We start from the raw sequence: 26,999 nt of genomic DNA on the forward strand, positions 1-26,999 counted from the left end.
TGGCTCCACTGTGTCATTTATATAGCACAGGTTTAAGAATATGAAAAAATCTGCAGTTTTTGGAACAAAATTTGTTGGGTCAGATTCTTGGGCATCTTGCCTCTGTTCTCAGAAATCAATGGAAATGTCTGTCCTCCCTCCCTCCCCTTCCCATTCATCCATCCTTCCAAAATCTCCTCAGCTTTTTAGTTTTACTCTTAAAGGCTTATTAGCGCTTCTCCTGTGTGTGTACATGTCTAGCTCGGTCTCATGCACTTGATCCTGTCTCCTCCCTCCTCTCATCCCTCACTATCTCCCTCCCCATCTTGCTCTCTCTCCTGCACCCCCACCCGAATAACAGCCTCTGGCCATAAAAAGTTTTACAGATGTGAGTTGGCAGACCTTGTGTGTGTGTGTGTGTGTGTGTGTGTGTGTGTGTGTGTGTGTGTGTGTGTGTGTGTGTGTGTGTGTGTGTGTGCGCGTGCGTGCTGGCAGACCTTGAGACCTGTCAGTGTCTCACTGTGTCAAATGAGGACGCTGGCATCCTGCCTACCCCTCATCTCCCCCCTTTCTCTACCATTTTCTCTATCACGCTCTTGCGCGGACACACACACACACACATACATACGCACACACACAAACTCAAAGACAGTTAAGAGATCCCCACACAGTGGCCTAAACTGGGCACAGATCTGAATGTTGCAAACTAGTTGCTAACTACCCTGCAGATACAGTTTTACCAGACAGACTGAGTTGGCCCTAAAAAAGCAATTTTGCTGCATGGCAGTTGATTGGATGCGCCCCACATATCTGCCTGGAAGACATGCCAGTCTCCTTTCAACAAGTTAACTTGTTGCCCATGCTCTGCATTTTGGCCAAGAATAATTCCTGTATGTGCTGCTCTCAAATTTAGCCTATAGAGCAAGTTTGAACTGTGTGCAACTGCCCACTGTACAATACACCAACCATGTGGAACCACAAACTAAAGGGGCATTTGGGAAGAGACTATCCAAAACTGTGCGCCATTATCATATTTTTTATCACATCTCATTTTTCTCTATGATGGCTGGCTTTTCGCCCTGCCTTTCAGTGTGGCCCTTCGAAACATTGCGCCTCCAGACTTGTTCGGATGACATGTTACAAAAACTTCATCTACTTGCATTTGAATTAATTTATGCACTCACTTTTTTACTCACTGCTTGCCTCCTAGTGTGTTATTATTACATGGTAGTCTTCATAGAAATGTGTCCTCTTAACTGCTTTTCCATCACAAACTAAATTCAAAAGAAAACTATTTTAAATTATAATCTACTGTAACCTTTAAATTAAAATCATTTTTTTTTGGTTGTGTTCCTCATTTACAGTTAATGTCAGTTGTGGGGTTGTATATTTAGTTTTTTTTATTCTTACTTGCCTATTGTAGAGAAGCAAAACCGTAAGCTGATCTCATATGAAATACTCCGAGCCTAAGCTGGCAATCCACCCAATGCTCAGCTCCTGCACCGTGTTGGGCACACACAGAGCTCTTACTAACTGCTGTTTACAGTATATGCTATTTTTCTCTTTCCAGACTCTTTTTACTGACATAACACTGGCCACTGATCTTTTAAAATTAATTGAACCCTGTAATTTGTAAGTACAAATCAATGATTTTTATTAAATAGATTTTGAAAAAATTTGGATTTACCATGTGTTTTATCAAGCTTGGCTCAACATGCCAGATGAGAGCAGTTTCAGATAGCACCCAAAATGTGCTTGTACAGCTGTTAGCTAGTTGAGTCTTTTATTAACTTTAATAAGGAGACAGACTTCATTGCCATTAAGAACATTTCTATATTTCAGATATTTTTTCCCTTTTTATGTGTTTCCAAAATGAGCTTGTATGTGCTTTGTACGTGACTAGGCTATTTGTGCCTGTGAACCTGCAAAATTGATACATATGTATTTTTTTTTTATTTACAGCCTTAATGTATACCCACTGCAGTTCTCTGATGGTAAAGATGAAACTTTTATGTATTAAAGATTATTGCAGTTACCTGCTCTAATTAACATGATTACTGTGAGCAGATAAAACGTATTAACCTCTTCAGAGGTAATTTAACTTGAAGTGAATTGCTGTGTTGAACACAGACAGTACTGTATGTCCCAGCACTACATTTGTGTACAAGCTGTACAAGCTGTCAGTTGTGGCCTCACACTGCAAAGCAACAGGGGAGGATTAATGTTTACTAAAATGGAAGAATTACATATATGCATGTTGCTGTGCACAAAAATATTTCCACGACGAAAACTGGTCACAACTGGAGTACATTTATGAAATCTAGAGCATATCAATAAGAGGAGTGGGACACTACCATGTGTTCAATTACACTTCCTGATTTTACTTGATACTTGAGTATGATTTAAATAAAATTCCTAGACCTCCTCTGAATACATAGTAAATACCTTATATACTACAGAATGTCCTTTATTCTTGACAAACTCAGACACACTTTAAAATCATGTGACATCTGGACAGCGATGTGACCTTCCAATAGGTAACAGACAGCTGCCATATGGAAAATAAATTTATAGTCATCATGCTCCTTTTATATGCATTTCTCTCTTGACCTCTTTCTTTCTACTTTGTTCTCTCGTCTCTCTCCCCTGTTTTTCTCTTGTACGTCTCCCTGTCTTTTTCCGACCTTTATATTTGTGTGTCTGTCACTTTATCTTGGACTGTCTCTGTTTCTCTCGATTTGGCTGCAAGGAGAGCAGATGGCACTGATCCATAACTTAGTTAAGGGACTGACATTAATAAGGAAGGACATACACACAGAAAGAGAGAGACGGCAAGAAATATGGAGATTAAGAGTGAAAGCCAGACGATTCCCGACATATGAAAAACAAACACTTGAGTTGCAGAGTTCAAAGCCTTTTTTGACAACAAAAGGTAATAAAGTAATATCTGGCATTCAACACTTTGCTCTTCAATGTATCCTATACAAACCAAGCAGCATATTTACGACTTGGCAATACGCTGAAACGTGTATATATAACTCTAAAACTGTCAAGAACATGTTGACAGGTATAATAAACTAATATGGCACAGACAAACCCACAAGATGTAATGAGGACTTACATCCTGAAGTGAACGTCTTGACAGCAGTAATGCAGAGAATAAACTTTATACCACCCATTGCTCTTTCATTAGATGAGTGATACGACTCACAAGCCAAATTTAGCAGAGCATGGTAATCGCAGCGTCCAGGCTGCCAGGAACCAAAGTGAGTTAACTCACTCAGTGCAGAGAGGACAAAGAGTAGCATGGATGTCTACTTGACATCAGAGACCTGGCTAATAAGAGACTAGTGTATACAGGGATATGCATTACCAGGGTATGTTCCATGGAGCCATCACATGCTAAATATCATCAAAACCAGTATACTGATCATTACACAAATACTCCCAAAAACAAATTTCACAAAATTCATACAAGTTGATTAGATTTAGATAGAAAATGACTTCAATTTAGTTATAATATGATGCAGATACAGTACGTTTCACATGCATTTTAGAAGAAAAAAAAAAGCAGTATTGGATAGATATTTCCATTAGTAAAGTGATAAGGTGCATGATTCCCCTGGAAAAACCCTCCCTTTAAAGCTGCCGTAGATTCCTAGCAGAAATCTCATTTGATTTATATTGAAGTTGAGAGTTTCCTGCTTTCCTCAACTTTTTGTCATGAGGGAACATTAGATTTGTATTGTTCATAAAGCCTCTGAATATTCCCAGTGGTGTAGCAGCTCTGTAGGTTTGACATGCTACACTTTGGCTCCCTTTGCTCGATACCACAGGTTAGTTTTGTCTTTCTTATTCTGCTGCAGGGATTTATAGTACATTGTCCCACAGGGAATGAACAGACAGGGGCTAAAACACTTTGAGGGGGGTGTATTTTGGACAATAGACTTGCTGTGCGTTCTTTGGATGTGGTGGACTAAATGTACAATAACAGTTTGACCAAATCCCAATGAAACCGCTTGGGTCCAACACCAGTGCCCATTATCTGATCATAGACAGGTCAATACTTTCATCAAGAGATTAGACAATGCCTCAGCCTCAGGGGTGCAACCTGCCTTAAGGGGAGCCTCACCAAGTTCTTTTAAATGGACTCCATCTAATGCTGACAGTTTTTTTCATTTTATGTTACACTCATATGAAGTGACATATTGCAGTTTCTTCTGCCAGATAATAACAAAGGTATCAGGTTAAATATAGCCTTATTTTCTGTCAACACTGTTTTTCAGAAAAGTCAGCATCTAATAAAGACCAAGGTCAAGATTATTATCACTGTAGAACACACAATTAAACAACCGCATGTAGTTGTGGATTCTTTGTTTCATACACACAGGCTGACAAGAATTTACAGCAGAAGTGTCAGTTAAATTGTGTGCACTAAAACATCTGAGACACAGTGGTCAGGATATGTGGGTTTCTGTGCTCTGATGTCTTCAGGTTTTAGATGATATGGTGCAACAACAAGGATTGTCAATTAATGAATTAGGACAAATATTGAAAAAAAAAACAGTTGCACTTTTTTAATTAAAAGATGGTTGGAGTGTCAGTTAAAAGAATCAATTTAAGGGTTAAATATAAAGAAAAGAATTGTGACACGGTGAACCTCAAATATTAAAATATGACAGGCCTTTCGGACAGACACTGCATGCACAAACACGCACACAAAAGAAAGCTATACAGAGACGTATACTAAATACAAAACTCCACGGGTCCTCAATGTGGGGATTTGAGTAAATTGGAAGCAGACAATAAAGGGACCATGTTTCTCAGGAAAAGAAAAAAGAAATCCCTCACCAGACTGAAAATATATACTAGTTATCCCCTCTCTTCATTTCCTCTCCCTTCCTTCGTTTTACTATCCTCTCCTCTCTTGAATCTGTTTACCTCTTTTCCCTTCTTCTCAATCATTTTCTTCTTCTCCTGTTTCCCTCTCACTTAGCTCACACCTCACACCCTCTGCTCAGCAGCCTTTTTCTCCTCTCTCCAAACAATTTGCAGCTGAGCTTGAGAAAAAATACTGTGTATGGTGTACAGTGTGTCTAAATCTCTTAGCTATAAATTGAGAGCTAAGTTATAACCCTCTCTGGCTCCCTCCTAAACACAAACATTATTGTTAAAGGGTGGAATGCACATCTTATGCTGCCTCACCATCATCATTCTTAAATATAGTAATAAATAGAGGATGGACTGGGTTAAGAAAAGAATAACTTCAAGATTGAACATGAGACAAGGATGACAGTGTAATCTGTGTCACTGACAGCATTGTCAATGGAAACATAAAATTACCGATAAGCTTAAAGTTTATAATGATGCTCAGCGGCTGCTCTTTAAGTTAATGGTGTGGGATGGGTTATGCATAAAAAATATTTCTGAGCACCCTCCCAGCTGGCAACAGCTAATGCTGCTGCTGATGGCACTGTAGGAAGAGGTATTGTAGGGTAAGCTGGTAGCTGGCAACTCAGCGCCTGATGGGCTTTTTGGCATAGCTTTGTGAAACGAGCAAATGACTGAAGGTCCTCCACTGGACTGACAGCACGTCATGGAGAGGGGTGGAGGTCACTGCCTATTATAACAGAGAGTTTTGCTAACATCCTTTCCTCCAACACTGCCAGTAAGCCCGGACTCAGTCCAATGTCAGAGCTACAGTAGCCTTTCCCAGACTCCATGTGTCCCCTGAATTGACGTTGCCAGCCCTGCAGCGTACAATAGCACAAAAAGGACACTGGCTGCGGCAGTCTGATACAACCGTGTACTGTACAAGTTGAGACACAAGAGCCTCCTTAAGAAGAACAGACCTTTTTGCTAGTCGATTCCAGTTTTTCTGTCCAACTGCAACGCACTTTAACTTATTCTTACCTTTTAAAGTTTATCCTTTTCTCTTTTAAATGTTAATCAGGTTTACACAAAAACTTTAAGATAAGTATACACAGTCAGTATACACAGTCTCCAATGAAATTGCTCTCAGCTGGGAGAAGCATACTCCAAGGATGTCAACATTGGGACAGATAAAATCCTGAAATTTCATTTTAAATCACTTCCCTTTCATATGAATCATAATATATGCTTCATTTCAAACACTGATATTTGTCTACTCACCTTGTGTGCCTAACAGGGAGAGAGAAGATAAGAAGCAAAGGAAACTTGTTGGATGACCTTGATGTCCTCGATGAGTACCCGTGAAGGTACAGTAACACATCTCCTTGTGCATTTAGTTCACTTTGGTGTAGCACTTTTCTACATTAGGAACAGCTTTACAATACCATCAGATTGTTTATATTTGAATAGGACTAATACAGTTCAGTCAGTCTTTAGAGAATCTTGATTTGCTCCCTTTGTCAGATTTGGTGACATCATTTGTGGTCCAATGGTCTTAAAGTAGTGGAGTTGTGTGCTTTTTGCCAAGTGTGTTAATCATTGCACCATTTACTGCAGAAAAACAATAGATTGTGAGTAAATCATCTTTCTTTGAAGGAAGGTTTTTTTAACATTCCTTGATGCATACAACACACTTTCATTTTAATTATTTTAATGGTCACCTGCTAGCCAATCAGCAACATGTTTTTGTGGCCTGATGTTATACTACACTGCACTACCACTGCACAGCAGATGTGTATTGTCCACTCTGGATGATAGAGAGTCAGATCTGCCAATAGGAAGAGAAGTCCTGTTCAACTTTGTCCCAAATCAGCATTTCTACACCATATGCATACTTGCCAGGGATGGTAGACCCTGCCAGGACCGGTGAAAATGATATCATATAGTGGTAGGGCTGCAACTATGGGTTTTTTAGTAGTCCGTATTTTAACAATTCTTCCATAGATTATTGGATAAGGAATTATTTTTGCTTTGATTAAGACCAATAGAAAAAACAGGTCTCCTAAAGGTCTCTTAAAATGATCAACTAACCCAATTAGCTAACCAGCTCTGTGTCACCATAGTGTGCCCGTAGTGTGTGAGGTCCCCGGGCTTCCCGTCACCTGGGGGATGAGCTTTCATCTTAACTAGGGATCATATTAATTTACGTTACATGCTAATGTTATATTGTGTCGTGTCGGCTCTGTGGACTGGGTGTGTAATGTTACACCGAATGCTTTTTGCTGAAGCATTGACGTTTGGCTTTGCATTAGACACACTGTACAGTTTTTTGTTTTGTTTCAGCTTAAAATGATTCCAAACTTTGGACACTTATTGTTGTTTTCTTTAGTCTCTTCTCTTCACGCTTCACTAATTTCCTTATTTTCCTCGATTTTGTACCTGGACACAGCCCGTAAACGTTTTGTTCGAAAGTTATAATCATCCGTGCAAAACACAGTGGAGTGTACGTATATATTTATATGGATTTAACCAACTTCAATGCAAATGCATCCACAGGAATAAGCAGTACATGGTTAATTCACACTTTTGGTTACTCATGCTTTCAAGGTTTCAAGGCCTCCAAGCCCTTGTTTCAGTAAACAAAGAAGTCATTCAGATTTTCATCTTGTCCACAAATGTGAGGAAATGGAAGTGAATCCACAGTGTAACATGTATCATATGTATGGGCAAAGAAAAGGCATTGACAGGAGTATTGACCCATCGACTGAAGTGGCTGTAGCCTTGAGCGGGCACAGCAACAACACTGATAATGGAACAAGGATTTGGCTCAAAGGCTTTAGGCTCTACACTTGTGATAATAATAAACATGAGATTTTACATGCATACATTATGGATCCATGTTTCAGGAATTACCTTGACATTTTTCTTCAGTGGTTTGCTTGAGGTTATGCTCTTAAAATTGATGGGTTTATCAGAGAAATAATATTGATAATATATTAGAGGTTGATTGATTTATTTTTATGCCATAATTACACACCATCAATCAAGGCAATGATGAAGCATAGACTGTGAAAATTCTGACTGTTTGTATTAAAAGAAATAAATCAACAAAAATCCTTTCTATTGCAATTGATCTAAAGAGTAATGTGTTAATTAGCTAAATGGCACTCTTTTCATCTCAGCAGCACAGTTAATAAAAGGCTGCTTTTGAATGAATGAAGGAATGGATGGATATATACGGCATTGGGAGGGAAGGGAGAGCAAGAATTTGAAGAATGGATGAGTGGATGGATATATGGCGATAATGGGTAGAGTAGGAATGCATTGATAGGACAACGTCTGAAAGGTGAAGAGGCAGAAATCAAGATGAGACGACGCAAATGGGAAATAGTTTTGAGAGGTAAGAGACAGAGAGGTGACAGACAGATACACATTTCCTATTCCCTCTGTCTGATCTTTGTCGTAAAACGACGTCTTAAGCAGTCATGAACAACATAAAATAATAATGCATTCCCTCTTTTAATATATTATTAAACTATTTAAATGATTGCACTGTAAGCAGTCATTCTTTGCAGTGGTTGTTCTTTATCCAGGCAAAAACTAATTGCATGTTTTGTCCCTGCATCTACATTTCATTTCCTCAGCATACAAAATTAGTTGGAAAACAAAAGTAAGTCAGGAGAAAGAAAAAAGAATACAAAACACTGATTAACCTAACTACTGTGTATGCAATTAAAGTCTGTGTTACAACACACAAGCTGCAACAGTTTTGATCATGCAAACAATTGTATCATTCAAATCTTATTGGGTTATGTTTTATTTTATTGCAAGTCTCAGAATGTGCCAAATATCTATTAGATTTCTATGTGTTGTGTACATTTTTATATATTGATTGTTGCAACTTTGGCATGCTTTTTATAGTATTGTTTCATACAGAAGGGTGGACAGCCCAATAACCTTCCAGTGTTTGTATGAATTATTAAATGAGGGGAAGGAGGAGAGAGAGAGCGTGGATGATATTGCAGACTGTGGTGAGGTTCTGTCTTTAGCAAACAGGTTTGGAAGGGATCCAGTTATTAGGTTTCCTCAGCCTCTGCAACATCACTGAGCACAGTTGATCATTGATCTTTAAACCTGCAACCTTTTTTTTTTTTTTTTTTTTTTATCCAATAAAGTGTAATACTGAAATATTCAGTTTGACTAGAAAGTCAATGCACTTTTAAATGATCAGTTATCAGCAGCAGTAGCAAGAGAGGCTGACTGCTGCTCAGTGCTTTGAAATACAAAGTGGTTTTATTTATTTTTATTGAGGTATTTTGTCTGTAGTATTTGCCCATGAGTATGTCAAGACAGTCTCTTGAAAATTAGATTTATATACTACTAGTTTTGCAACAGAAAATACATTTTATAAGAAACGTAATGTCATCATCAAAGTTATTAAGACGGGCTAAAGACGCGGCCAACGATCCATTACCACAGTGTTGCCAAAACACTGGTCAACCGTGTGACGTTCTAAAACAAATTTACCTGACTTTCTTTTGTTCAATTCTTGAGTGCCTACCCAGTTTGGGGTTGGCTGACAAAAGGCCTCTCCGAGGAGCTTGAGAGGGCAAAATAACAATGCTGTTAGATCATTGGCATTCTGACTTCTTTTTTTGGGGGGCATTTTTCAGCCTTTATTTTGATAGGACAGCAGAAGACATGAAAGGGTAGAGAGAGGGGGAATGACATGCAGCAAAGGGCCACAGGTCGGAGTCAAACCCGGGCCCGCTGCATCGAGGAGTAAACCTCTATATGTGGGCGCCCGCTCTACCAACTGAGCTATCCGACCACCTGGCACTCTGACTTCTTCTTCTCTAACACTGAGTGAAAGGCATGATGAGGCCACCCTGCGCGCCCTCACCAACATACTCAAGGACAGTTCATCCCCCCTGCATGGTTTCCTGCCTGCAGCCTTAACACGACTTGCTCACTTCATCAGCGTAGGAAATTTGTAGTGCCCACAAGTACAACCAAAAGTCATGAACTTTCCTGCTTATGAAACACCTGTTTATTTTAGGGTTCATGCTCTTAACTAAATGCCTATGATGTTGATTGCTCTTGGACGGATTTCAGGATTCAATGTTCAAAAACTGTTTTTATGCTGCTGAACACTGCCTTGTCAAATGTTAATAAATGAAACCTGGAACCTCTCTTTCTCTCTGGCCATGAATAATTTGTTTATTTGTATGTGTAGCAATTAAGTTGTTTGTATTGTACTGTTGAGGGTACACAGTGAAATATCATCATCCAGATAAATGAAAAAAATATAAAAACATGAACCCCTGTTGTGCATTACAAAATCTTCATGCTGAATTCCAAAAAAGTAAATGGGCAGCATTGAGTTTCTACACCTCTTACATCTGGATTACAGAGTTCGATCTCTGTATCTGCTGTAATACGCTACCTGAATATTAATGCTTGAATCTTGATTGAATGCACATTGATCCTCTGAAATAAAATACCCATAAAAAACTACTTGTGAGCAAAGAAATAAAAGAAACTTGACCTCAGATTGATGGGCTCTGAGGTATAGGAACATGAAAAGAAGGTTTAAATGTTTTTTATTGTGGTCAGGAATTCACTGATATTGAAAGGCAAACAAATACCTTTTAAACTTGAAAACCAAAACCAAACTGGAGTAAGGTATTGCATTGTATTGTGCCAGCAAATATATAAGGTTTGTTAAATGTGTGTCTGCACCAGTTGCACCGAGACAAATTAAAATGAATACATATCAAGTTTTGTTTCATAAATGTTAGTCTCCATTCCCAGACCTTCCTCCAAAGCGCTGCGGAGAAGCGGTGAGTCCACAGAGCATTCTGGGATGGGAGAAAAACATACCCTGGTTTATTAGCGTTTCTTTAAACCAATCGTAACCAATCGCACCGTGCCTCAGGAAAGAACTTGTTTTGGTGGAACATGTGTACGTTCAAAAGTTGTTTTAGTCATGGAACAGAAAACTTAGATTGGACAGATGGTCTAGCTAGCTGTCTCATTTACCCTGCAGAGATCTGAGGAGCAGTCAACCATAGTCCTCATAAATCGGCCGGAGTTTAAAATTCCAATACAAAGAAAGCGTGAGGTAGCAGACATCCGGCCGAAAAAGAGGACATTATTTCCGGCGGCAACTGAGCAATCCTGAAGTGGAAGGTCTTGGATATAGACTACATACATGTAGATGTCATCAAAGGAAAAGAAAAGGAGCTGAAACAACACAAATTGTTTGGACTTGGCTTGCTCCCTTGGCTTGACATAATAGCTGATATGCTGGCTCACATTCAGCAGACTGTGTGTGTGTGTGTGTGTGTGTGTGGGGGAACAAGTAAAGGACATGCAGCCTGGAGCAATGAATTCCAATAGCTTAGTACCCCAAGGATACACATGTACACCCCTCTGAAACCACACACCGATACATAGTAATTCAAACCATCACACTAACATGCAGCTTACAGCTGAAACCAATGTTTTATTCACAACAATAAAGGAGTATAAATAAAATGCTAATAAAGAACTTTAAGATTTTTTACATCCTGCATACACAGAGATGGATTGATTTGTTATGCAAGTTTGTAAGAGAGACTTTGCATTACATTATTCAAAGCCGAGCCACAAGCAAAATACTTAGTGGGCCTTCTGGACAAATATGAATCCATGACATTCCTAAGAAGGGTTTTGGTGTTGGCTTTGTCGTAGTAGTTTGGGTTAAGGTGTTGGCTCTAGGTACCTGGCTTATACTCTTAAACCTGTCTGACTAGAGGCAAAGATTATGTTTCGGCTGCTGTAATCCCTCATAAGTGTGATTACACCACAATAACGAGTGCTAATTTGCCCATTTATCACAAGCATGTAAACTTATTAAATACTTCATTTTGTATTAAATTAGAAAAGGGAAAAGGAGGGAGACACATGCGGGAAGAAAGCCAGACTGAATGGTGAAATGTTCTCTCAGTGAAACAATACTCATTCAATGATTCTAGTGAATGTGCTACGTTAACTTTGCCTCTTATCAAGATGCAGTCCCATCCATTCATTATATGGTTAGCCGTTAGGTCTTCATCTTTGAAGATGTCTTTGTTGGTTACTCATTGACTCCATCACTTCTATCATTTTATAGCAGTATGTTGTTGTTGCCATCTTCGTTTCTTTCTTTTTAGATTAGTTGCGTTTTCATAATTTCTGTCTATATTGTTTGTTTTTTTACCTCACCTTCAAGATTCCAACATGACATCATGACTTTGCGTAAACATACACGTCCACTTTCTTAAGTCAAGTGGCGTGTTATCTGTACACATTTTGAGCTATCTAGTAAACATACACGCCACTTGCCGTGTTATCACGAGAAAGCGACTGTTGAGTTTAGGAAACGTGACGCGGGTTGGGTTTAGGAAAAGAAGAAAGCAACGGTTGAGTTTAGGAAATGTGACACACGGGACATGATCCCCGGTCTCTTGGGTGAAAGTCCTGTGTTTTACGCATCCGCCACCCTGACCAACCTCCCAATCATACTACTACGCAAGGTAATGTAAGTCAATGGAGGCCATGCATCATCAGCGTCAAGATAACACGCCAAAAATGGCATACGAATTGGCGTGTCATAAATACGCCACATCATGATATCAGTCTGAAAATTCGTAATCTTTCTTTTGTTAAAATTTTCTTCATTGGTCTACAAACATGAAAAACATAACAGACGCAGGCAGGCAGCTGGCCAGTCAAATAGATAAATGTTTAAACACAGATCACAAGATCAACATTGTAACGGTCTGATACGCAAATGCATAAGATGATGAGTGACTGAAAAACTGACCTCACAATGTGTGTGTGTGTGTGTGTGTGTTTTAGAGGATGGATACCCGAATGTTGATGTTCGGGCCGGGCTCGGTTACATCAGCACGAACATTTTAAATTTAAAACAGCTTATTATGTAGGTGCGTGCCTGTGTTAACGTGCGCTTGTTGCCCTGTGTGCGCTGAAGCGCTCATCTGTTGACATTTTCGAATGCCTTCCTACAGTTGCTTAATAAAAGCTGGCTTTCCACACAAACAACCCTATGCATCATTAGTATGAGAAAAAAATTTATTTTAACTGTGTCGGGCTCGGGTCGGCCTCGGACATAAATATCTTATTCTTAACTATTTATATGCAGTGTTGGTCAAGTTACTTGGAAATAGTAATTAGTTACTGATTATTTCTCCAATAAAGTAATCCAGTTACTTTACTGATTACTTATTTTCAAAAGTAATAAGTTACTTTACTAGTTACTTTTCAAAAACATGATGCACGACCTGAATACACTATAAAGCAATAGACCTTTCAGCCTAAAGTGGAATTAATCAAGTGAACTGTTACACCCATAAAACTTTTGTTATTCACTGTCCAGATGTCAGCAGTGGTGGAAACAAAGTCTACATCTCTGAGTGCAACCTTCAAATTAGCGTCCATTATGTCGTATTCTCTCTCAAGGTATCCAGCAAATGACTTTCTCTGCGACAGCTTGACACCATGTTTGGTCGGTATTTTTTCTACGATGCGTCGGAACGATTCAAAGTCAACAGTGGAAATTGGCAGCATGTCCTCGACAATATAGCCAGCGATGAGCTTCTTCAGGTCAGCGGCACTAAGTCCTGTTGCTTTTAAGTCTTTTTTTCACCTGTTTAGCAGGAGAGGGGCCCTCGGAGGTTCGCCCGGTGGAATTGGATGTAGCCGCAGCGGTCATGTCAGTTGGGTTCAGTTTTTTTTTCAGTGAGTTTCACATTACTGTGCCGGCTTGCTATTGTTTATATGTTTTGTCAGGGTGAACACTTTTCACACGCTCTCACGCAGAGAAAAACTAATTTATAAATGACAACTTCAATATGAGTGCAACTTTTTACATGCATGTGCATATTAATATTTAAACAGCTAAGAAATTTGAGATGTGTGGAAATAATATGACAACATGATAAACAATGTGATTAAAGATAATTAAATCTAAAACAAACGCAGAAGCTGCAGAACTGCACTGAAAAGTTAAATAAAACTAAACCTATACAGACAAGTATGGGCTGCTTACCACTGAAGTTGTGGTGTCTTATTTAACACATCACTAATGATGCATCATGTTTCAGATGTCCTTAGAATTAGCAGCTGTCTCTTCTTTCTCTGCAGTTTGTTTAACCTCTTGCTGATCCACCTTATTTATTCATCATTGACCGTAATTTGTGACTTGGCTTTTCATCTACAAATGCTTTAAAATTGTGAATTTGAAAGGGTTTTGAGGAGTGATGACCCAAACCTTTGCGGTGGGTAATTACACAGAAGGCCTACTTGGTTTTCACCAATAACAAATCTCACTAAATTCCCTCACTAAATTGAAAAGTTGGCATCCCTGTTGTATATCCAGGTACTAGAGAGACATTTATGTATGAATCATTCATAGTTTGATTCAAAGTGAACAACAAGGGGAGTAACATACAGTAAGTAACATATTAGACTCTCCATTTGAACACTGTTACACACACACTCTCACTCACATGCTCACACAGAGTTAAAAACCAAGCATAATTGACATTGTTTCTCATTGTCAGGTTGTGATCTTAGTGTTTTTATTCCAATTTGCTTGGCCCACAAGCTTGCCGTTAGCAGCGCCTCCAGCTGTGTGTCTTTTGATTTGAATAAGGCATGCTAATAATACCAAGAGGCCATTTCAGGCAAAGTGAAATGTATCATGTTGTTATCCCAGTGAATGACAAAAAATTCTTTCATTTTTGTAAGCATATTGTGTGTCTCCCACTGCATTCTGCAACCTGCAAATCTTTGCACACGTGAGTCTGTATGTGTGCTTTTCTTCCTTCCAAATCCATAGCTCAGGATGTAAATAGAAAGCACATAATTGCAAACACGTTGCAAAAATAAACATAATTAAAAACAAAAATCAAATGCCAACACTACAGTACTTTAAAGGCTTCGAAAAGAGCGAGTCGATCAGCAACATAAAGTAATAAAGCTACAGTAAGAAATAAAAACGTTAAGTAGAAGTAAAGTGCGATTGTGTTAAAATTATTTTTTCTTACAATGGATTGTACAAATTCTATCATAGTGCAGTGTGAATATAAAGATAAGGTCAACATAAATACAGTATGAACATAAATAAGTACAGTGTGAATAGCAGCAGTATATATATATATATATATATATATATATATATATATTCATATATGTCTCACTGCCTCACATAGCAGATACACGTTTGTTTTGACAGTGAACACCCAACACAACAAAAGGAAATGATCACCTGATTTCTTACGGGAGGCTTATAAAGCTTTCTTCACCTCAGCTATGCTCTGCTCTCTCAGAAACATCTGCCACTGATCTTCACTAACATATTAAAGAGCCTTGAGGTTTCTGGTTGTGACCACTGCTGCACAGAGCTCTTCCTGGAAGAGACAGACGGTGGCGGAATGCCCCGAAACTTAAATTCAACTAAAATGTAATAGTGAACAATGAGTGTTCAACCTACAGTCTGTTGAGATTCCTCTCCAAACGAAACAAAGCGCATTCACACCATAAAACGTTAAGACATGTTAAGAAAAAAGATCTGTATTTTGCCGTAATCCAATGACACGGAAAAAAAAGTTATCCAAAGGGCGATCAGTAGATCCACAAAAAGGGTCACGGTGTATCCAGCCAGGCCTATACAAGCTTCACATTCACCAGCCAGCTCCAAACAGGTGAACGAGGCCTCTCCACTTTGCCGTTTAAACAAAGTGGAATAAAAGTATAAAAATCCAAATCTACACGAAACCCGTAATCAATTAGTAAGCTGACATCAAATGTATATACATGGCATTTAGGAAACCTTTATTGCAAGGTTGGCACGGCAAGATGTACAGACTAGTGCAACAGTAATTTTCATTTTTTGCGTCCTGCTGCTCCCATCGTCAGCCAGGTAATATTTTTTTTATTAAAGTAGTATATGAAATTTAAACAATGCAATTACCCGTTTCTCCCCCTGCCCCCCAGCAAACTCTTGGGTCCGACCCATCTGGTAGCAAAGGAGGGCCGAGACTAAGAACTACATGAAAAAATATGCACCAAACAAGCCACTTTGAAATTTTGCTGTTTTCATGAATACAAAAGATGAGTTTTTATTCAACTGTAGTCCCATTGGTATGTCTAGCATGTTTTTTTTTATACTTGTACTCTGGAACTGTCCCAATAATGGACATCCTTCCTGAATGCAAATGTCTCACATGGATGTTCAGCCAATTTGTACATTTTACTACAATAACGAAATGACAAAAAACAGCAGCCCTTTGCACATTGTCCTATTGTACAACTCCTCACAAAAGTAAAATCAAAAGTAAGGCCTGACCAAAGCCTCCACAAGACCTTTCAAAAAGTCTCCTGGTAAGCCAATTAACAAGGCTTTCATTAATGATAGTCAATGGGTAAAATGGGTTATTTTCATATCTTCTCCCACCTCCAACTAGTTCAGAGCACAGCAGCTAGTCTTCTCACTAGTTTTATATCACTGGCATCACTACATCCTGGCTTCTCTCCATTGGCTCCCTGTTCGATTTAGAATTGATTTTAAGATTTTACTGATCACTTTTAAAGCTCATCAGTGTCTGGCTCCAAGCTATAGTATGAGCCAAGTCACAGCCTTAAATCCTCAGGTGGGGCCCTTCTGGCCGTTCCAGAGTCGAGGCTTGAATCTAAAGGTGGCCGTGCTTTTTCCATCAGGGCAAATCAGCCCCAGCTTTCAAACGGCCTGCCTGGGGAGATAAGGCTTGCAGGATCAGTAAAGTTTTTTAAATCACTTCATAAATCCCAGTTTTAAAGACTTTATTTTTAATTGCTCTTTATTTTTATTTATTTTATTTTACGTATTGATTTTTTATGCATATTTTTATTTGTCATGTTTTATTTGGTCTTCTCTCTACTATGTTTTGCATCCTTTATCTTCTTATTTTTAATTACCTAAATATTGTCCTGCTTGTTTAGCCCCACTGTTTGGCTCTCTGTTGTTATATTAAGCTCTAGATAACCTGCTTTTGCCTTGCTTTGTCTGTCAAAGCACTTTATTAATGTAGCACCTTTAAAACTTAGTTTACAAAGTTATTATTATTATTATTATTATTATTATTATTATTATTATTATTTTATTTCACACTCACTAAGAGGCAAGGCAAGTACTTCTCTGCTTTATATTCATTGTGTTCCAAGAAAGTACCCATTTTAATATAATTTGGGAAATTACTCTTCATCTTCTTTTTATTTATTTTCACTAATTTTATCACTTTAATAATCTGAATACTTCTTCTGCAACTATCAGTAACTAGACACCAATAAGAATGAGGTGAAACAACTTCACAAATGTGGCACCAGCTTTTACAAAGTTTTTCTGTTTTCCTGCATGCTTGAGGTCTGGGATTTCACACATTAGGAAAGTCAGATGGAGACAGCTGGCAAAGTGACAGAAACAAAAGAGCTCACTAGCCAAACCTTTGTCTTCAGTGAACAGTGGGTATTAGACATAACAGCTCTTAAAGCTGGAGTTGTTCAATTTGAAGTGAGAACCAACACTCCCTGCTCTAAAACACCCCAAGCAGTTATCTTGCTTTTAACGCATCCTTTCTTGTAGCATGTGCCCACTACACAACCTCCATTTTCACTAGTCTGTGAGATGCCATAAAACCCCCTCCCTCCCTGGTCCTGACCTCACATCAAATGCACCACTTAAAACCAATGTAAAACAAAACTGCAACCACCTCTGCAAAGGTGAAACAAACTGGAGCAAAACCTGAGATAGAGGTGGCACACTTCCTCTACAGTGTGTCAACAGCACACCAGAATGGGGAGGGTGTGAGGAGGAGAAAATAACAAGAAGTGCATTTTTGGTCCCAGCATCAATGGGGACTAATTGACTTCATCCTCCACAGATGTCTCTCTACCTTAATGCAAGCGGTTTTATTGAGTGATACCTGGCAATAATCGGTTATCTGTCATTGTGCCTCTTGTCTGGCACTGTCTAAGAAGATAAAAGGTAAAGCATTAACTGCAGCAGAAACACCTGACCTTTCAGTAGGAGACTCCCCTCATTCATCTCTTTTTTCTCTTCAATCTTCTGCTCCATTCCTCACTCCCTCTCGTCTCTCTCCACTGCAAAATCCATTCTCTCTCCTTGAATCCTGAATTCCTGTACCCAAACGTACCTGATTGCATCCTTACTGTATATCCTCCCCTTGTATATTCTCTTTTTTATGAAGTTGACAGTTTATGAAAAAGGAAACTAAGCATACTGATTATTTGCGAATCTACTAATTGTAAAAAATATTAAATTATATAATTTAGTACTGAGCTTACTATTTTAAATAAGTGCTACAAAGTTACTATTCAGTCATCATTTAGTCATCTCCTAAGTAAGAAATGAGACCTTTACATGAACTGAACCATCATTCCCCTCTAGTTTGAAAATCCAGAATTTACAATTACTAGGGTTTAATGTTGTTGTATTTGGTATTTCTTCAGATATAGGACTGATTTATAGCTTTAAGTTTACCAAAACAAAGAACAAAATTAAATTATGGTATTGTCTTCTTTGTTTTGAGGTTTTTGGCAACCTGAAATCAAGATTGTTTGCTCTACATTCTGCATTTTCAGAACCTGAGAAAGCTTTCGGTTGCTACTGTGGCTGTAATATTGTGATATTAACTGAAATTGACAAGCTATCTTAATTTTCACAGAGCTGAAAAGGGCTCTTGCTGAGTGGCAAATTAGAGCTTTGCTGACCAGGTATCTATTGGTGTACTTAACATTAGCAAGCCTAAGCTCTCTAAGTGAGACATCAAATACTTATTTCTTGCACATTTAGCCATATTTGATGAATGTAAGAGCCTGGATTCAACGCCGACAGCTTCTGTAATATAAACTGAGATAGGTATGTGAACAAGCACAAGCCTGAAAGAGAGCGGGTAACAGACTTGAGTTTGACTCCAGTATAGAGTATGTTACCATTGACCCAAGGGTGTCTATTTTTTCTTCCTTTTTCTATATTGGATTGTTCTGCAATTTGGCATGAAAGCTGTAGCCTTTGAACAATTTTGATCATATTTTACAATTTTAAAATACAACTTTCACATACTGTCCTTCAAAGTGCAAGCTCTTTTCACATCTCTAATAGAACTTGCCCCTTTCTATTTTCTCAGTTTGATTAATATACAGGGTCAACCATTGTGTTTACCATTCATGAACTTGAACTGAGTGAGCAGGCACATTCAGGGTCTATCTCAAGGACCATTTGACATGATACATGGTTGCTGATGGACCCTCGGTGGCTTTTTCTGTGATCAAACATGTGACCTTTCAGTAATTGGATGGCATCTCAAACCACTAGGTCACCCTGCTCATTGTAGTCCCTGTCACCATGGCCTCCATCTCCTTTGACATCACTTTTGCACAATGCTATGCATTGCCATAAGAAAACGTATACATTTTGATTTACCCGTTTCTCCTCTGAAATACTTTTTATTACACTCTCCATCTTCAAATGTTGCTTTCTTTTCACTTTTTATGCTTCCGTGCTGGCGAAGGCATTATGTTTTCAGGTTGTCCATCCGTAAAAATGTCCATCCCATTCTTGTGAACAAGATATCTTAGGATTTCTTCAAATTTGGCACATAAACACATTGATGGTGAATTAATCAGATTTTGGAGGTCAAAGGTTAAGGTCACTGTGACCTTATGTCTGTCACATTTTCGTAAATCGCGATATCTCAGCAACACTCAGTTTTTCCAATCTTTGTGTTGCTTGGTTTCCTTGTGTAATAATGCTTGTAGGGCTACGATCGCACTGAAACTTGAAACTCTTTGGAAAGGCCCTGGTGTTAGCTATCATGCTAAAAAAGAGGAGATAATGGAGATTACGTGACTTGATTTTTGGATTCATAATTATTTATTCTATAAAGACATTGTATTTGTGGCCTAGAATCACATATAGGACCTCGTTGAAATGGCTCCTTTCTCTGGTTCTGAACAAAAAAATGTCTAATAGGATAAAATGATGAAGTGATTACACTCTATATCCAAAAGGTCAAAGGTAAACTTCACTGTGACATTGTAATGTTCTGCAAAAAACTCTTTTCGATGCCAGGAACAGAAGGGGTTTTGATCAGATACTGAATTGGTGACACCAATCCTGAAACTGTGGTGATTGTATAGCTCTTCTGTGCTGCCAGGTTGAAGATGTGTGTGACGTATCCACATTTTGCCACTAAATGCATTAATACCTTAAATTAAATTATGAAATGACAAATGAATGAAAGTCTTCACTACATATCATATATGAGCCTGGACAGACAACGATGTAAACGGCAACTTGACTAGTTGGCGGAGGCATTCAACTGAAAGGCAGTAATTCTAGTTAAACCCAGAACCTGAGCATGCGTGCATTGTGTGGTGGCTTGCATAACCGCATGCACAATCTTGACTTTAAGAATATTTCAGGTATTTTTGAACATTAAAGCACAATGCCTTAAGGGTCCTCAATCAGGTTCCCAGGAGTGTCCTAGACTGCAATTTTCTTGCCTTTGCAAAGTTCTGAAATGTTAAATATGAAACTTGCATGCCTAATGTACCCCTTTGCTTTGCTCTATCTCTGTCTCTCTCGTGACAAAACCTGCTCACACAGAATCACTCTTACACACGTTACATGAGTTAACAGATAAATGGAAGGGCTTTGACTGAATTTGATTGTATTTCTAAATGTGATGTGTTTTATTCAGACTGTGTGAGAAGGGTGCTGTTGTGAGATAATTGGATCAATTACTGTATGTGTACTCTGGAATTAGCAGGTTATCATTGCTGTTCAACAACGGCTCTGAGCTCCAAGCACCTGCCTGTTTTTGTCTCTCACTCACATTGCTTGTCTTTTGCCTTGCTGTTCCTTTTCTGTCTATCACAGTCTCGACCACTCTGACACTTCATCTATTGTGTTTCCCTCGCCAGATAATTCCTAAGTCCCTGACACAGATACAGTAGGCCTTTATGGAGAACAATTCAATGCTTTCCCTCACTTGATGATGTACTCCAGGTGTCAAATCAGTGATCAGTAACACTGGAAATTGAACCTTTTTGTGACCTATTTGTATGAAAGACTCTTTGGATCTGCATTTTCTTCTGAATTTTCAGTAGAAGGTTCAGTATGTAGAAGACAAGCAAATTTTGGTAGGTTTCAACAGTGCTTCGGTTAAGCTGTTCTTTACAAGGTCCTTATCACTACCTGACATATTGGTACATTTATGCTGACAATCATAAGTCACAATGTAACATCTTTGCACACACAATAACATTCCTGTGGCATCATTGTAGGCAGCTGTCATACTGCTCTTTGTATACCTATACCTTAGGTGAGCAGAGTATACAGTAATCCCCGAACAATGAGATCTGGGCATCAGTTGAGCTCATATGAACTGTACATACTGTACAAGTGTGTTGCCCAGAGCATATTCTGTATTTTCTATCATTGTTGATATGTATCTAAATCATCCATTGGATCATTTATAAAAAGATGACCAAGATAACTCAGGGAAGTTTAATTTTCTACCCTATTTGCATCTAATTATAATATAATTGTCTTTATGGTAATAAGTCTTATGTCAAAGTCAGGACCATATTGGGAGCATGTACTGCACGTCTGTAACACCGCAAGGAAGGGAAAAATCTAACAATCTGTAGTAATTATGGAAAAAGATGATTTATGAGAAACCCAACCTGGTTAACAAGACTTTAACTACAGCACAAGTTTTCAGTCAAAGTCAAACAAGAGTTGAGATAATATCCCACCCTGCCTGACCCCATTACTCACATAAAAAGTGTCTGATACAGCACTCCCCCATCTAACCTGCATGATTTGATAGGCATACCCCTTTAACTCTCATTTCTATGAAAAAGTAGTTCAAAGTGAATACAACACCTTGGTGAAAAAATCTCATTATTAGGTGTAAGATAAAAATGCATCGCTTTGGAAAAGAAATATTGCATCCGTTCAGCAAACCCCTTGAGACACAATCCACGCTAGAGTTGTAGATAAAGGGCTTTCCAGTTTTCCAGCAGCAGCATGTTAGCTGCACCATGGCTGTTGCTAGGTAACTTGTCCTGTGTCCTGCTGCTCAATGATGTCATGTCATCTCAACATGTTGATGTTGTTGAAGTCGATGTGATTGAAACCAAAAGTTCTTGGAAGAGCAGAATGGACGACGACATGGTTCCTAGAGTACAATGGGTCTGATTTAAAGAGCTGCTGTATGACTCATTCAAGGACACTAAAGCAAAGAAACCTAGAGCTGATTAGCCGTTCAAGTGTGTCATGTGAGTCCTCTCAGTCTACAGATAGGTATTCATGCTTAGGATATGGACTTTTCAGTCAACTCAGGCTATGCTTGGTTCTTCTATTTAGGCAGTGATCAGGGCAAGGATCATGACATCACAACAATGACATGTTAAAACATGGATCATAATGTGTAAATAGGCCAATGTTTGCTAACAAGTTTTACATTATTAACGTGTTCCCTCTGCTTTAGAGGGCCAAAACAGTAAATGCAAGAGCAATTCCATTATTTTTTATCAAGATATTGTTTTTATGAGATTAATGGAGATTGGATGATTGCTAACTATTAGACACTGCATTTTTGTTTTGTCTTTTTATTATATACAGAAGCACAAACAGTCCCTCTTTTCCCTTTTGGACTTGGCATAATGGATAGACATGCTTGTACCTCACTGTGTTCATCCCCCTCTCTCTCCTTTTGATGATTTTCTAAGTGTGACCTCATTGTTCACTTCATTTAACTGAAAGCCATAAATTCCCATCCCAATCACACACACCCATAGTCTACATACTTGCACATGCACACACCGCACAATAGCTCCTAATTTATCACGTGTGGCTGGTGACAGCTTCTTGGTTGGCGCTGGATTTACGGCCCAAAACTGCCCTGCCTGTGCATGTGTGTGATTTTAGAGTGTGTTTGTTTCCTGCTCTGATAGTGTAGAGAGGAAAGACGTAGTGAAAAGAGGGAATGAGATGTAGATAAGTAACTGTTTTAGAAGATTCCTCCTTTCCTGCAGGCAGTGTGCGAGGCTGAAAAAATAGTAGAGAGAGAAAGCGAGGTAGAGACAGAGTGAGGGAGAGAGTATCAGAGCAGACAGTACAATACTTAGATTCAGTCCATCTCACTCAAAATGGCTACACACCACAGTCCATCACTGCGTTATTAGAGATTACACACAAAACACCTATGGCCACACACATACATGGTCCAATGGAGTGCAGTAAATTGCATCCAAATCACCACTATCTGAAAGTAATGTGAACTGGTGGCTGGGGACCACGTCTGCTTCACCTCTTAAAAAACAGATGCCACATCAATATCTCGCTTCAATGTGCAACAGTGCCACCAGGATTGCTCTCAGACTTGTCTGAACTGTTTAATCTTCCAGAATGTATGTGTTCTGTGTCACTGGTGACAAAACATTCCTCTCTTATCAGCTGAAACACTTAAGAAAGATAAATGTCACTTAAACACAAAATCAATAGGAGTAAACAAAGTAAAGATCAGTATTTGAGCATCACAAACATTCCTGACACCTACATACATTTACAGTGCAATTCTGTATTTATTTGTTAAATTACAGTGTCTGTCATGTAGTGAAAATGTTCAACACAGAAGGTTTGTGCCTCAAATCTGGGAGGTCTGGCAGCGGAGAAATTCCAACGTCTCAGGTATGAAGAAAAATGGGGCCCTATTTTCGATCAGTGCAGCAGTCATGGGACTTACTCAGAACATAAAGCGGTATGGTAGCCTTCACCTCAACATGAACACAATATAATATACAAAATGTAGTCAGGGTGTCAGAGAAACCTCATATTACCAGTCAACTTGTTGCCGGTTTCTGCAGGATCCTGACAGTAATGCCATTCCTCCCCTCTTCCTCTTTTCAATCAGATGGCATCTGTATCTATCCTCACAATAACCGAGGGTAACAATTCTGATGTTGAAACTAATCGGAGCTAAAACCTTGTTGTTTGTGTGTTTTTTAATGTTGCCTGTTGACTGTTGGAGCAGACGATGCAAGCACATTTTCTATGTGAACAGACATTAACGTTTTAGCTTATCGTGTGTGTGTGTGTGTGTGTGTGTGTGTGTGTGGGGGTGTTGCAATAGCCACTGGCACCTTATTGTAAAGTCAATTATGCTGCCGCTTGTTGTACATTTCCCCCTTTCACACAGACCGACACACACATTCCCACACCTCCCACACCCATATACAATCTGTCTCCCTCGATATAAACCCCACAAGCAACATCGCTTGATCACAGGCAGCTGGTGATGACCAAATATTCTCTCTGTTGAAGAGTGCGTGGGCATACATGCCTGCCTGTGTGTGTGTGTGTGTGTGTGTGTGTGTGTGTGTGTGTGTGTGTGTGTGTGTGTGTAAAATGGGAATCACTCGATTGTGTCGTCGACAGCAGCCGCCTTCCCACCCTCCGGCACTGTGGCTCCTGATTGGATATCTCGTTAGTCAATTACCTCATTAGTGGATATCCCGTTTAGGGACCATGCTCCACTGACAAAAAATAAATAAATCCGTCCTTTTTGTTTTGCTTGGATGATACTCTTCACAAGACTTACAAAATGGGATTTCTATGTTCCACAATTGTAGTTAAGCTGTCTGCTCATTTTCAGACGTGACCGCTTGATGCCTGTCCCAGAAGGGTTTGAGTCAAATAGCCAGAATACACATCTGAAAGGGTCTTGTTGCCTCCATGCTGTGAGGATGTTGCTGCACTGCTGTTCTCGAGTGTAGCCACTGCATCTGTAGGGTCCCCTTCGTATCAAATATGCTTCAAATTTGCGATGAATCGTGGATCCAGTCACTGTGGACAAAGGCATTTTAGCATTCAGCAGTATGTGAAATCTGTGTGAGGCAACTACCTGAGTGTCTTTCACTTGTCAATTGTCAAACTACAGTTAACTTTCTGAACCAAGCAATCCGCACTTCCTGCACACTTCACGATGCAATTGGCAGTGTGTCTGTCTCTTTGGCTTATCCCCAACCTAAAGCTGAATCAGATGCATTGACCCACAATGGACCATTGACCCGTTACCAAAAATACTTTTGAGATTAGCTAAGCTAACTGGAGAGGGAGAGAGCTAGCTGAGAGACCGTAAGTGCAATCTGACAGCTAACGGTGGCAGCAAGCAGCACTACTAACATAGCTGCCAAATGACAGACGTCTCTTGCATGAAAGAGTAACATTGGTGCTGGCCTACTCGTGGTGTTAACGGTACAGTATGGTTGCTTGGAGCTGCCAAAAAGGACGAAGAAAGAACCATGTTTCAGCAATAATTTGTCACGTTTGATACACCAAGTACAAAAATGATATTGCAATTATTAAAAGTTCAGGATGACCCTGACTATGGCCATGTCAAATTTCATTTGATTTCGCTGTACAGTTTTTGAAGAATATTAAGGGAAAGTCAGCTCAAATGATAACCTACGTTAGTCATATTTTAAGCATTATTGTGTTATACAAATGATTTGTTAAGAAAACGTTACATGAATGAGCATAATTATAGAATCAAACTCAAAAAACTATTATAACAAACTTCACCTTTAAAAACAATGAGATGAATGCACACGTGTCTCCCTTATTGCTGAAATATTTATTGGTAGGACATTTTGGTCTGTCTGACCTTCATCAGGTATATGGGCAGAAAGAAAACAAAGAAACTTCACATGACAATATTAGTGCTAAAGATCCCTCAACTCATGCTGTCAGTGTCTCTGTTAGCTCTTTTAAAAAGGTCTTTGTCTGACTCAAAATACAATACTCATTGCACAGAAACAGGACAGTGCTGCTCTTTCTTGCAGATAACTAATGAATTCCTTTTAATGGTGGAGTAGGTAAGACTTAGAAAACTAACTTTCTTTCATATTTGCTGAAACTGCCCCTATGTTCGAGTACAACTACATGAAGCAGGTAATTAAAAAAATCAGGCTCCTCTGGTACCACCTACACCTACGTAAATCCACAGCTCGCTGTTTAGATGCACCAATCAGGGCCAGGGGGGGTGTCTAAATGTGTGTCAATCACTGCTCATGCACACGCATTCATTCTCCCTTGTAGGGGGAGGGGCTTAGGAGTATGTTTTGGGTTTTAGCATAAAAGGGGGAGACTGAGAAGTTGTCGATGTTCAGTCCCCCTACAGGTTGGAAGCGGAATTGTCCATTACATTACATTATGCAAGTTTGCCAGATCAGGTAGCGGATCTGTTGTTCGAATGAACTGGACAATGTAATGTAATGGACAATTCCGGTTCCAACCTGTAGGGGGACCGAAGCGGGAAAAGTTCTCTAGTGTTACTCTAAGCTCTGCCTGCTGCATTGTGCACTCTTGTTTCAGGAGAACTCACAGACATGTCAAACACAATACAAAACCTAATCTGTGTAAAAGGGTTGTTGAAAGGATTTGCAGCATTCTGTTGTGCCATCCACAATTACGACAATAAGGATTGTATACACAGAAGAAATTACAGATTGATTTAAGCACTTGTCAGCTGTTGGCTTCAAGATCAGAAGAGATGAGGGGGGTGAGGGGGGAGGGGGGTTGACATCTCAAATCGTAAAAAGAACTAAGTGATTGCTGAGATGAGAAGAATTGCTCAGTAATGGACACAAATAAATAGGTTTTAGGAAAAATAGCAATCATATAATATATGGAACCTGGTTTGAGCCAGTGGTACCATCTAGGAATAATAAGGACAAGTTGACAGGTTCAGTTCAGTCAAATACATTACCTTGAACCAGACACTGATGCCTTTACCTGCATGCAATATATAAGCTGCTCAGGATGAGGCTTAATATACAGTAGAATAAGTAAAATATGTAATGTGAGCCTTAGTTTCCTGGGTTTCTAGGACATGCTGGAATATATTACATCTGCCTTTCAGTATGTCTACTTTTTGGGGGTGACTGTAAAGAACCATACGTATGAAAGTGGATTACTCATGCAACTCTCGCCATCTCTTTCCTTCGCATTTCCTCCTTCTCTCTCTTTCTTT

General features: G+C 39.2%; 1 long non-coding RNA gene across 1 annotated transcript in view; it reads left to right on the plus strand.

Moving 5' to 3' along the window:
* Positions 1–10,020, plus strand: part of LOC114568344 (uncharacterized) — a 114,598-nt gene extending 104,578 nt beyond the window's left edge. Inside the window, exons 2-3 of the long non-coding RNA XR_003694269.1 lie at positions 6,149–6,218; positions 9,525–10,020. This is a non-coding gene — a long non-coding RNA (uncharacterized LOC114568344). The remainder of the gene's footprint in view (positions 1–6,148; positions 6,219–9,524) is intronic.
* Positions 10,021–26,999: the final 16,979 nt, after the last annotated feature.

Source organism: Perca flavescens, chromosome 14 (genome assembly GCF_004354835.1).
Source record: "Perca flavescens isolate YP-PL-M2 chromosome 14, PFLA_1.0, whole genome shotgun sequence".
NCBI classification, from domain to species: domain Eukaryota; kingdom Metazoa; phylum Chordata; class Actinopteri; order Perciformes; family Percidae; genus Perca; species Perca flavescens.